This window comes from Montipora foliosa, chromosome 14 (genome assembly GCF_036669935.1).
Source record: "Montipora foliosa isolate CH-2021 chromosome 14, ASM3666993v2, whole genome shotgun sequence".
In the NCBI taxonomy this organism is placed as follows: domain Eukaryota; kingdom Metazoa; phylum Cnidaria; class Anthozoa; order Scleractinia; family Acroporidae; genus Montipora; species Montipora foliosa.
In genome coordinates this window covers 16,916,867-16,930,593 of record NC_090882.1, presented here as the reverse complement: position 1 = coordinate 16,930,593, position 13,727 = coordinate 16,916,867, and the positions used below count along the sequence as shown (strand labels likewise).

The window sequence follows — 13,727 nt, the reverse complement described above, 5'->3', positions numbered from 1 at the left end:
CTCAGATTTTATGCAATTTTGTTTTTGCGTATAACTGGTGTATTTGAATGTTGAGAGAGAAAATGTTTAAAGATAAAACCACAAATCTTTCCTAGGGTAACAAAAAAAATAAATCAGCCAATTCAAACTGACAATCACAATTCCACTTAAATAGCCGTGAGTCAAAAGACAAAAACAAAACAAAACCGCTTGATTTTGAAAGAGGCCAACGCAAAACTTGTAATTCTAAAAATCATATGCAACTTTAGAGTTTATTTTTTTATGGAGAATAGTTGCTTTGATTTCCGAATACAGCTGTATTTACTCAAAAATGGGTGAATTAATGCTTCAAAACGGCCATGGACAATGGCAGGTCAAAAGAAAACAACGTGCCATTTGCCGTCTTCCTTGACTAGTACATCTGCTTTCTCTGTCAACAAATCAAACAATGGCTAGGAGATGTTGAATATGTTCCCGCAGCAACCTCACACAGACCCGTCTGATGAATCATATCAAATAATTAGAATATTCGGCGGTCCAAACTAAATATGTTTGAAGAGCTCGCGCTGATTAGGAAATCATGGATGGTTACTTCATTCCGTAGTGATCACGTACCTTTAATGAATAAGGTACAGTCTTCACTATGTAGCCGGATAGGGGTTACAAGCATCGTGGAAAGAATTACAAGTACCAAAAAATCCATAATACGCAAAGGAGTGATAAAAACACTCGACGATATCAATGATATCTTTTTACCAACTGCTTTCTTTCAGGAGATCATTGACTTCGGCATGAATCAGTTAATCGATAAAAGAAACCCGGATTTTTCAAAGCTTCGTGTAAGACCAGGCAGAGTAGGCGATTTGCACGAATACAAATTTAAATACAAAATCATAGGCAAAGCATAGCTTCTGAGAAGGAAACGGAAAACAGTATATTGAGCCAGAAAAAAAAAAGACAAGTGGTATTGAATATAATACACATTAAGACTAAGAATTTTGTCAGTGGTTAGCCAAGGAAATGACGTTGCTTTCATAATCAACCCGATCGTTGAGCCTCAGCAAAGAAATGAAAAGTATCAATTTATAATAGAACATGCAGAGGTGCTGAATGATGTAAACAACTGAAACAAAGTAAAACTGAAACAATGGTGATCAAGTGAGTTAAAAAAATAATCACTACAAAGAGACAAACGTCTTAGCACGTAATGATAAACTACTTCACTCAACAGCTATGAACCTATTCCAACTCGTCTTTGCCACAACTCAACGAAACCTCACTTCTTTCCTGTTAGCTACAATTTATCGAGCAAATCAGTCTGAAAAGAGAGAATAAGACGTTTGAAAATGAGAGTATTTATGACAAGCAGAAACAGGCACGAATATAAATCTTTAGAAATTCATATGTACGGGGTAACCTCCCCGACGTAGGATAACAGGAAATGCAGGATCAGTTTTCTGTTGACCTTCACGTACGATTTGAGCTCTGTTAAGAGATATGACCAAGAAGATAGACCATGAAATTAAAAAATACGCGAGGCAAAGCCGGTACAGTGGTCTGGAAAATAATCAGAGCGACCAGGCTGAGGTGCAAGGCGTGGTTATCGAACATGGAAACTGAGAGCTCTTCAAACGGGGTCGTGCAAGGGCCAGATGACAGAAAAACCAGTGAACTGCTCTTATGTGAAGAGGTTGCTTTTTATTAATGGTGCAACAAGTGAAGAGCTCATGCGAAGGGAATAACTCATGTGAAGAGGTCGCGGCTTTAAACGTAGAACAAGCCGGAGAGGAAAAGACAGGAAAACTATAAAAAGAAAGAACGAGTTTTCGTTGAAAACAACCTGACGTTAATATAGAGGACCAAGATAGCGGTTTAACAATACAATGAAAAAAGCTACGGTACAATCGGTTAAAAGGTCATAAATACAATAAGTTATTTTATAAGTCGTTTGTCCAATTTGCTAGTGTGTTGTTTCAAAGATTAGTGAAGACATTCAATGAACATCAAATTAAATTTACAGAGGCAGAAAAAGGGTGCTTGGATCTAAAAAGATTAAATATTTCTTTCAAGTTTGATTCTAACGATGCCAATAAACTGACTTCATACAGGAAGTATTTGATTGTTATACAATACGCCCGTAGAGGTACGTGCGGACAAATTAACTAACCTTTTAATAAGTAGGAAACACAAGACATTTTTCGTTACCATTAATTGTTATCTTTCTTATTTTACAAGATCGAATTTCATTTAAGTTTGGTTTAATTCACCTAAAGCGATCAACGAATCCTCATTTTCTGCTGGGTCAAGTTAAATTGTTTTATAAGTGTTATATTTGCCAACTTAAGTGCAATTAATGATAGGTTATCGAATTATGCTCGGCTAAATTTTTGTCATGAGCTATTAAAGGGGTTTCTCATTACAAAAATTGCTAATCAAAAGAATACAATCGTTTCATTTGACAGCCCTTCTACAAATCGACTCAAAACCATAAAATTCAAGGATCTGGCTTCTTGGATGATGGGATACATGAAAATATGTTAAAACATTGCTGATAACGAGTGCTGTGAGACATGATTCTTTCGAAAAAAATGTTATTTTTAGATATCAACAATCGGCAGTATTTCACGTATGAGCGGGAGCACAGCCGGCTTCTACAATTGAACCATCAACATGAAAGAAATCCATTTTAAGAAAGACATCAGTAAAAACACAACAAGTGAAAATTAAGCATAATAATAAATAATAATTGTAATAATAAAAACAATATTAATAATAATACAATTTACATGCCTTCCTGCTGCAGATAAATGGTATGAACATGAACCAGGTAGAGTAGTGGAAAGTGACAAGGAAAAGCTGCTGTGGGATTCTCAATACAGACAGATTATGAAATACAAAGTAGAAGGCCATATATTGTTTTATTATATAGATACTGATGCAACACCAGGATTTTTCCTTTTACGAAAAAATCATATCTTCACCGCGAGCAGTGAACATATCATTTTTATCTTTCACGTGTGAGAATATCGGTGTCGTCATGGTAACGAACACGATTAGCCAATAAAACGCGAGCTTCCTCTTCATTGTAAGGTACTTTTGTGCTTTAATATAATTATTCTCTACTACATTGACATTTTCATTGCAAAATTTTACATTACCATGATTTGTTTTTAATAACTTTCATATCTTGTTTTATCTTACACACCATGCGTGTTTCAGCGGTTGGTGACCACTTTTTTCATGATTTCGAAAATGAATAAAACAAGTGGTTTTAAATCTGGACATTTCATCAATATCTATATGATAAACAGAATATTACATGGCCGCTTGGGGATACGAATTTTGTCTTCTCGTGCTGATACTTTCAGCACTAGCAGATAAAATTCGTATCCCCGCGCGGCCATGTAATATCCTCTATTTCCTAGATAAGCAAGAAACCAGTGCTTTATTGTTGATGTTGCTGTGCCTGGAGATGCCCGTATAGCGAGAAAGAAAAGATTGAAAAGTATCAAGATCTCAAGAGAGAAATGACAAGATTGTGGAACACCAAGGCTTATGTTGTGCCCGTGGTAGTAGGCGCACTTGGCATGACTACGAAAAATCTTAAACAACACTTCAAAACAAATGGTGCCACTGTTAAGTTTGAATTGTTACAGAAGGCGGTGTTACTTGGAACTGCTACGGAAAGTGCTCGAAGCCTGAGGCTGTAGGCTACAGCTTGCCTTCGGGACTTTTTCTAAAATAATAATAATAATAATAATAATATTAATAATAATCAGAATATAAAGAGTAACTTCTCCATAGAATACTCAAATCCTTTTCATCATTTCTTTTATCGAGAAGTGTTTTTTCCATCAAGAATTATATTTTACACTCGATAAACTGTTGGCCTGTCGGTTTTGTTACCTCATTTGGCAACCGCCCTACAAGATGAACGCCTGATTTCTTTCAGTATTTATGAGGGCTTAACGAAGGGGATACTAAAGAATCTAAAAGGTGCACTTTCTTCAACGACATCATGTTCAGTCTACTGAATGAAATAAATGTATATATTAAAGTGCAGGTTAGCCGGAGCGAGTTTCAATCGAGTGTCGTAAAACCAAAACAAATCAAAAAGGACGGAGACAATCCTGTAAACCAATCAAAACTCGAAGTAATTAATTACACGCAGCCGACACAAAGCGCGGGAAAATGTCCACGCGCGAGCCACGATTGGTTTTGGTTTCAGTTCTGATTGGTAGAAAAAGTGGCGCGAGAACTTTTAACCTGAGTGAAGTAATGCAAAACCAAAGCAATTCGCTAATTACTCCTTCCACTGATTTGGACAATTTAAGCAATTATCTCTTTCAGACACCTGAAGAAATCAGCTGACTTCAACGGGATTCGAACTGACCCTTGACCTCTGCGATGTCGTTGCAACACTCTACCAACTGAGCTATGAAGCCACCAAGTTGTGACCGGATCAATTTGTTGGACTCGTGTGTTCCCGTGAAAATAATCGATGAATTTCATTCACCCTTCACAAATACAATCAATAGGTTTAAAGTTATTTATCACTAATTCACTACTTGCACAATCCCATAATACACCTCTATTACCCCCCAAAAACTTTTGCGTAACCATTGTTTGCAATTTCACCTGGGACATGAAAATGTCCCAAGAGAAGTCGAAAACATTGCCTATACAGACTTTTTTCTTTTTTTTTCCTTTTTTTTTTTGGGGGGGGGGGGGGGAGGTAAAAGAGGTGTATTATGGGATTTTTGCAAGTAGTGAATGTTCGAAATTGTGGTCGCGAACTCAACGTCAGGATTTAAAGATCAAAAGCTAAAAAGCAAGCCTGAGATAGTAGCAACCCTGTTTTAATGAGACTTATGATTTACTGATTTAGATGTCAAAGCTGTTTCCGTTGACAGCAGAAACTCTTATAGTGGACGAATGGGATCAAACAATCTTCAATTGCCTGTCATTGCCTTGGTACGTGTTGTTCCCAGATGAAGTGTTAAATAACCGTGAAAGTAGGAATTAATTATTTTCGAGAATCAAACTCACTTTAATCAACATTCAGCAAAAAATGGCTATGGCTTCCAGATTTACGCGCGAAAAGATAAGTAGGGCTGAGCTCACCGTCATTTAGTACACCGCCACAAATGACAGTTGTCCCGTATTATTTTTTCCCCGTTTGCGGCTGTCACCACGAAACCTGTGTTTTCTATTCTTAAAATGTTTGAAATCAACGAAATTTCATCGATTTCTAGAAAAACTCGAATGTGACCCATATTTTAGCCTTAACGTGGTTCAAAATCGTTCCAATTTCACCCAAATGAAAAGAGACCCATCGCTCTTCGTTTTTTGCAAGCAGTAGAACAAACCGATGTGTAAAAGCAGAGGAAAAAAATGATCGTATCTCTAGGGCTATTTCTAAGAATTAATCTCCTCATCAAAATACTTTTCAACCGAAAACTAATTTCACAAAATATTGAAAACAGCTATGGATTAGCCACTGTCTACAAAACCAACAAAAACATGCAAATGTATCATCTTCGAACATTATGGCAGGTGATTAGAGAGAAAAGTTAATTTCCCACCATTGCTTTTTAATCTGCAAAATTAACAAAAAGCTGCGCAAATAAGACAATGAATGAAAGAACTTGACATTAAAGTCTTGTGTTAGCAATTAATGCAACAACATTTTCTGTTTTCCGTTATAGTGGTTGTCAAATATTTTCAATTTTATTGTACAAATTAGAGAATTGTTTACAAAACGGATTTGCGCTCGTGAGTTAAAATTGTGCCCCTGTCTACTAATGTGTTGTTTAGGGCGTGCCTTGATTGGCCATCGTCCTGTTAATGATTTTTCCCCAGTTTCAAACCATTTCGAAAACTATTTTCTCTCCAGGTAACACCTGGTTTTAGAAAAAAATATATTTAATTCAAGCAGTATTTTGCTTTACAGGTGCGGTTTATTTCCAACGATTGGCTACCTATTGTAGCTACACAAGTCTTCCTAAACTAAAAGTGGCGAAGCAAAAATCACAACGCAAGCAAATCGGAAAAGTAAAATCTTTGGTAATAGTGTAGATTACGTCGCTAGATTAAAGCATTATCGTCGTTATTCCCTAACATGGATGACATTTATGTATAAGGGATTCAATTTAAAACAGAAAGTGGTTTTCAGTTTGGCTTTGACCCGTTACCGTTAAGTTTAGCCACTTCACGAAGAACAAAGCAGCTCCAGTTTGTGGTGCGTGGAGTTAACATTCAAATGAAAGCTCTTTAGAAACTAATGCTAAAATTCGTGCGAGAAAAATACTGACAGAATTTATACTACAGACGAAAACCTCGTCTAAGACGGATGTTTCTTTATATAAATCCGATGTTTAGAGGAATTAGGGACCAAAATTCGTCTTCGATTGATTCGTCTGTGAGCACGTCTACAAGACGGATTTATATCCAGACGAATTGCAGATGAAACATCCGTCTTAAACGCTTTATTCGTCTGTAGTATAAATTCGGCCATTGCGATCAAACCAATGGTGAAACAATGGAAAGACAAGACTAATTAACATAAACATCTCTTCGCTTTTTACGAAAACAGCTTAACAAATTTATCTATAAAAAATACTTCCAAATATCATCCCTTTCTACATTTGTTTATTGTATTTTCGAGGTTTGATCGACTGGTCTGATTCCGAAAAAAAGAGGACTTATTTTTGATGCCAAGATACTTGTAACTCTGAGATTGTGTAAGTTTATTGTGCCCCATGTAGTTTATTCCCTCATCTCTTTAATAGAAAATGCAGCTGCCAAAATACAGCCTGTTACCTTCATTTATCAGTTTTGCTCAATTCGATGTTGCACCTCAGCAACCAACACTTTGCAACAAGAAAATTCTTTAGCCAATTATTTAAGCGTGCAGTATTGTTCACAATTTAGGGAAGACGAACCCTATGATTTTTTGTACTTATGACAAAGCAGGTAACGCTTATTCCACAGACTTTCTTGCGGGCATACGTGGTGACGCTTTGTAATCATTCTTTTCCCACGTTGGAACTAACAAACGCAAAACATCGTGTCAGTCAACAGTAATAAATCTTGTTTCAAAATCCTCGGTGTCGTGCAGGAACTATATTATGAAGGCTGGGTCAACGCACAGACATTTCTTTAGAATTCGAGTTTCAACACTGTGTGTAACTATAGAAAATTCTCTCTACCTTTTGGCCACGGATAAAGCAACCAGCAAAAAAAATCCTGAGAATGAAAACAAATTGGAGAGTAATTCAAACTAATTAAGGAGGTTCTCTCGTACGTCAATTTTTTTCCTAAACACGTTCCATGATTCTCCAAATGAAGCCCATTATTAAAAATAACCATAGGCGCTACTCTTGCAGAAGCACTGATAGTATCACTGAAAAAAAGCTCCTAACGTTGCTCGAAATCAACAAAATTCTGGGTCCATAACACTCATTTTAACCAAAACTAGCCAAATTCGAAGAACATTCACAAAGGCTAACTGAGTTCATGTGATAAGCAATTTACGTACACAGGCTCAGCATTTTGAATTCATCGCCCTTGTCCACAAATAAAGGGATTTATTCGAAGATTTAAGATACAGAACATCTGAAAACGAAAAGTCGTTAAAAACTCCAAGGAAAGAAAAACATGTTATCAAGAGGTTTTCTCCAAGACAAGTTTAAATCTTATCATGAAGGCAGCCGGAGTGGAAAGGCCAGGGGGACTGATTGCCCGATTAGTATGTGTGTGCCCCTGATTTAAACCCCATTCTCACCGCTATTAAACTGCGTTTATCTAGTCTTTGAAAATTCACTCCACTACGCTCTGTAAATAGCCAACAAGCTGTCTTCTACCATTTGAGGTTTTTCGGCAAGCTATCTTTGATTTGAAACATTAATTTCCCTTCTAATTCTTTTAAACTCAAGCACATTTGAATATGGTCTATCCGCGTAGAAACGCATTATATAACAAATACATTATGTTTGTTATGTTTTACATCACAACTAGCGTTGTTGGAAAGACCGCCACAAAGCGAGGGCTCTTTGTTAGCAAAGACTTATTTTGTCCAGAATTTTTCAGGCTTTACCCCTAGTTCAAATTTACTGATGTCTTTCATATGTTACGTCTCTTCATATCACAGCTCACTCATCTTCTATGGGCTTACTACGAACTCACAACATGACCATCTCTCACTTGGCTTATTAGCGCTATTGGTACAGCACTGCAACGGTTTCGCAGAGGTCATGGATTTAAAATCTGGAACGTTTTAGCAGAAAGGAAAGGAATTTCTGAGATGAGCAAAAATGTTAACGTGTTTTGGTATAAATTTGCGTGACATTAGGTAGCGCCATATCAACAACGTCAGAAACGAACCAGGAAGAAGTATAGAAGTTCTAAATGCAGTCAAACTTCCGTTTGCTTTGATCCACCATTCAATGCGGCCATTTGCCTCTTTTGTGTTTGCAGATGTAGACTGTTTTATCAAAAGTCTTTTGTAGAAAGAGGTATTCCCCATTTATAGAGAGGACAGAAGAAACGATTAAACGAAAATAATTCGTGGAATCTATTGAATCCAGAAGAAATGGGAAGCTAAGAGTTGCTTGACTCTAGGCGTTCTTTTTGTATTTAAGTCTTGTATACACCCTTATGGGATACGTGCTTTTATTGATGTCGCCAGCCGGCTGTGTCTCAAACTCCTCTTGCTGATTTCGCAAACCCCGAATCTAGAACGTTGAACACCTCCTCATTACCTTGATATAATTTAAAAGAAGTAGCAGCATCGTCCTTTGCAACAGAGAAAAAGCGGATTCAAGGGTGCAAAAGAGAGGACAATTTGTTTACTTCTCCATGTCTGTTGTACGCGACTGAAGTACCAGCAATAAGGCAATAAGCCTCCAAACGTGATGTAGCGGCGTATTAACGATGTTTATTAACAATAGCACAACAACTAAGATTGGCTTCCGTGTACTCTTCAAAAAAATACAGAGAATGGAAAGAAATAGATTCGAGTTCATAGTAGCCGAAAAAAGGATTCTTAAGTAGCAGTCTACATTGAAAACATCCGAGATTATTTGGAATTTGCCCCGGCAGAGAGAAACTCTTGAAAAATGATAAAAATCAACGTTCCCCTTTTCGGTTTGCCTTTTAGTGTTTCCCTATCTTCCTCACTGCCTGCCCTTTTTATTCTTTTCCCTCCGTTACACGGGTAAGCCGTATCTCCGGTTTTCGACCGAAGGTCAGTTTGACAAAAATTTGGGCACCGCGCAATGACAAGAAATAGTTCAACAAAAAATGATGCTGGACAAATCAGAATGGCAGGAAAATAAGGTTTGTATGGAGCATTACTAAAAAAGTCACACAGAAGAAGATCACGCTAAAAATGAACAGAGGCGCCACCGACGCACGCAGCAGGTCATCGAACATACCCAATGCATGCTATTCAGGCAGATATTATGCATGGTTTCTAGTTATCTGATACTTCCTTTTCAACATTTTAATTTATTTAGGTGGATATGAGAATTCTTGCGCGGAAATGAAAATAAAAATGGTTGCCATGTTTAATAACTTAAAAGTCTGCGTTCTGTTCTGATAACTAGAGAATCACAAATGATAGTTTGAATTAAAGATTTGTTCATCTGCAGCGCTCGCTCAACACACTTAAAATAATATAAGTCATCCTAGTGTTAATTAATTGCGCTTTAATTTAAACCAATTATTGAGTCTGTGTTCCTTGACAATTGTTGTATTCCCTGTTAATGAGATTTAAGTCATTTGCCATTATTTACTAAAGTGCAAGTGTACAAATAGGACTTTTGATTTTACGAAATTAAAAATTGTCCTCATTTTGAAGAGAAAAACAAAACGACCACATACAAAATCTTGTTTTGAAAATTGTATTATCTTTTCAATACCTGAAATGAACACAAACGACCAGGATGTTTCCATGAAGCATGAGCGAACATGGAGTTGATATCGGACGGCAATTTCAGTTCTTTTCCTGTTAAATTTCTTGACGAACATGCAGGCGGATATTTATTATTTCGAAACAATGAATGCAACGTACAAAAAATCTGTTTCATTAGTGTTTTCATAATCATTGAAGAGGAAGCTCAGTTTTTAAATTAAGATTTTGAACAAATAGAAAAGCTGTTATTTCAGATGTGTGTGCTCACATGAATAATTGTGGCCGAAACAGGAGTTTTAAATATAATTACCCGTGTTTTGCATTTTTATCTGCACACGCCAGGGACAAAAGAACAAAAAATCAGGAGGTACATCACTTGAATATTTCACACTATCACAAGTATCCCTTCACAACACAACTTTTACCTGAGCTTGCCGGAAAGGAACTTTACTGGACCCCTGGACTCCACAATGAAAACCAAAATTATGAACTGCATGACTTCACTAAGGTTTTGTGAGCTTATTGTTTAAAGGGACTTGCTTAAAATGAAAGTTGACTTAAATTACCTTAAGTGAGGGTAACAATCTGAAGTAGATGGTTCAAGCTAATGGTTTTACCAGCAAAAGAATGAACAGGATATTATTTGATCTAAAATGCCTGTGCTTGTCATGAGAGGCTTACTTCTGCCTTTTTAGTGTTTGCTTGATAACCCAGGCAATAAATGGGTGAAATCAAACAAGGTTTGTCGATGGCAAATAGCATATAAGCCATAAAAACAGAAAGCGTAACCTCTTTGTGGTGAGCTCGGGGAACTGTGAATTCGAAAATTGGAAGGGTCCTTTCTGCGGTATAAATGAACGCCAGCTTATTGTACTGACGCTTGTGAAACAGTTTTATCTCGAGTGATTTTGGTAATGAAAATAACCTTACTGTCGAAGGAATCAAACTTGAGTATGATGAATCAAGATGTTGTGTAAGCAATGATGAAGAAAAGCAGAAACACTTCAAGTACAAGAACGGTTGTATTTTAGAATTGGGTGGTTATGATAGTCTGCCTGACCTCGTAGTTTTAAAAATTGCGGCGGAAAAGCAGATGCTCCCACATACTTGTCTATATATAGTTCTACAAGCCCTCTTTAGTTTTGGACATTAGTTTGCTCTCAGCTTCATACATAACCTAGGATGACACCAAATTTCCGGACAATCTTTAATCAAACGCTTAATAACTATTGTTCAGTGATAAGAATTTTGGAAAAAAGGGAGAAGAAATAGATGCAATATAAAATCGGTCTGGAAAGGAAAATTTAAACGCTCCAAAGTGAAATATAAAGTGCAAAATATTTTGGTTGAGGAAGACGCCAAAACTGAAAATGCGCGGGAAGACGTGAAAAAGTGAATGAACTAAAATATATGCAACGCCTCAAGATTAAATGGTCTAATTTGAAGTGACTTGGCCCTAACGTTGATGAAAGGAGGAGGGGCCGGGGGTCATTAAAATGTGACTGAAAGCGACAAGACAAAACACTTTAAGAACTTGAATAGAGTGAAACTCAATTTTGGGATGAACGACAACAGTTGATTTGAACTCAATTTTGGGATGAACGACAACATAATGCCACATCACTCAAACTTACACCCACTACACCATCCTTCTTAAATAAGGATAGTAACTTGGAGCGATGCGGCTCGATTTTAGGAAGAACGACAATAAAATGTTTTACAATAAGGAGACCAGAAGTGTGGGTGCGTGTGTGTGTTGAAATCATTGAAAAGTCTTCAACTACAGAAATAAGGAGATAAGAAACCATTTATTGCAATCAAAACTATCCAAATTTTAAATCCTGTCCAGTACCCTCAAAACTATCCTAAAAAATACAGCAAACATGAAGACCACTGCTGCTACTGCTCCTAATGATGATGATGATGATAATAATAATATACTCTTAATATACTACCCCTATCACTTCTGCTACTACTACTACTACTACTCCTACTACTACTACTACTACTACTACTACTACTACTACTACTACTACTACTACCACCACCACCACCACCACCACCACCACTACCTCTACTACTACTGACTCCTACCACTCCTACTGATAATGATAACAACAACAACAAAAGCGCCTCCACTGACTTCAACTGGTCACTACGATATTTCACACGATAACAGTTTTAATAAGAATAATGATAATGATGATGAAAATAATGAAAATCAATACAAAGAACAGCTACACCATGGAATGTCGTATTCCTTCTCAATCGTTTTGAACTCGAAGACTTTTGAGGAATTTATTTTTTCCTTTATAACCATTTAGCCTTTATCAAATTCGACTTCACAATATATGAGGTTATTTAATTACTTCCTATCACTGTCCCTTTCTTATTCTCTTGACAGGGGGGTTTAAATGCCGGATTAACCTCAAACACAAAGTTGAGATTTAATAAGAAATCCGTCTGCGATTAGAAAACGGAACAAAGAACTGTCCTATTATTTTACTTGGGGGTAGCAGCTACGTTAGAGTGAGAAATTAAATAGAAAGAGAGAGTGCACGCGCTTGTAAATTATCACTTTTAACACTTCCAATATTCACTGATATCCCCTTTCAAACAAAATAAAAACAGAAGTTCAGATGTTGTACAAATAAGTTGTTTCTTCACCTGGTGCCATCACTTAGAACTTGTTGCGAGTAAGTGAATTTAAAAGTGTCCTCGTGATCGAAAAATCTAAAGCAAAAGCGGTTAAAGAAGGAGATCAGTTTAACGCATTCCCAAATTACTAAAAACGAAAGTTTAATGACAACAATGGCTTACTTAAGAGTTCAAATAAAAAGAAAATTGCTGCCATTATTTGACACCTTTTTCCTTTTAGAGTATTACAAGAGCAGCGAACAAAATAAAGCACTAACCTTTCAAAAATAATAGAAAGACGATCAAACAACAAGATCCATACAAAACGGATTTTGAGACCACTTAAATCGACTTTTTCAAAGCTAAACAGGAAAACCAAGTCATGGCATTCTATGGCTACAATCTTATATTTCCAGTGTAGGATAAGAGTCCTTCTAGTAATACCAATTGTACCCTGGCCAGTTTCTAACGTGGAGGTAAGTTTGTTAACGCTTATCATTACGGTCCAAACTTTCTCCTTTTTTCTCGCGTTTTACAAAACACGTCTCAGGAACTAAACTCATTAATAAAATTCACTTACGCATTCCACGTGGCCCCGGCACAAAAGACAGGATCAGGATATCATGCAGCAATGGATTAATCTATGATTCATGTTGTAGCAATGTGACCCTTGCGATTTTTCCCCAACTACTGCCTTATGCTTCCATGAATTTAAAATAAGGTCTAAAAACATGAAACACTCGTTTAATTCCTTCGAGTAGCCAGGCAGTGACGAGATCTGATTTTTTCACCTTTACCACACTCCTACAGAACTTTTTATATAAAACGATGGAGTGTTGTAAGCAGTGCTTGACATTATGTAGGATCAAATTGAGTTTCACACATAAACGCAAGCCTATCCTTACATTCAAGAATTATCAATTCAAGAAAATTTCTTAAAGCTGAATCAAATTTGAGCACGAGGTTCTTACTTTACAACCACTCGAGAACTTGCGTTTTTAACGGCACCTCTCTGCATTGACCAGTGAAATAACTGTTTTTAACGATTTATGAATGAAGGAGACTGGTCACCACTACGACTTCTCATTTGCGCTCGTGTCAGTATAACTGACAACATACACTTTGCAATCCCCTTCCTTCGAAGGCAAATATCGATCTAGATTTATGGTCATAGGGAACGATCAGTGAAACCTAC

The 13,727-nt window shown here is 36.8% G+C and overlaps 1 protein-coding gene across 1 annotated transcript in view; it reads right to left on the bottom strand.

The window, feature by feature from the left end:
• The window catches only part of LOC137984300 (homeobox protein SIX6-like), a 59,152-nt gene that overhangs the window by 8,049 nt on the left and 37,376 nt on the right, over positions 1-13,727 (bottom strand). The window lies entirely within an intron of this gene.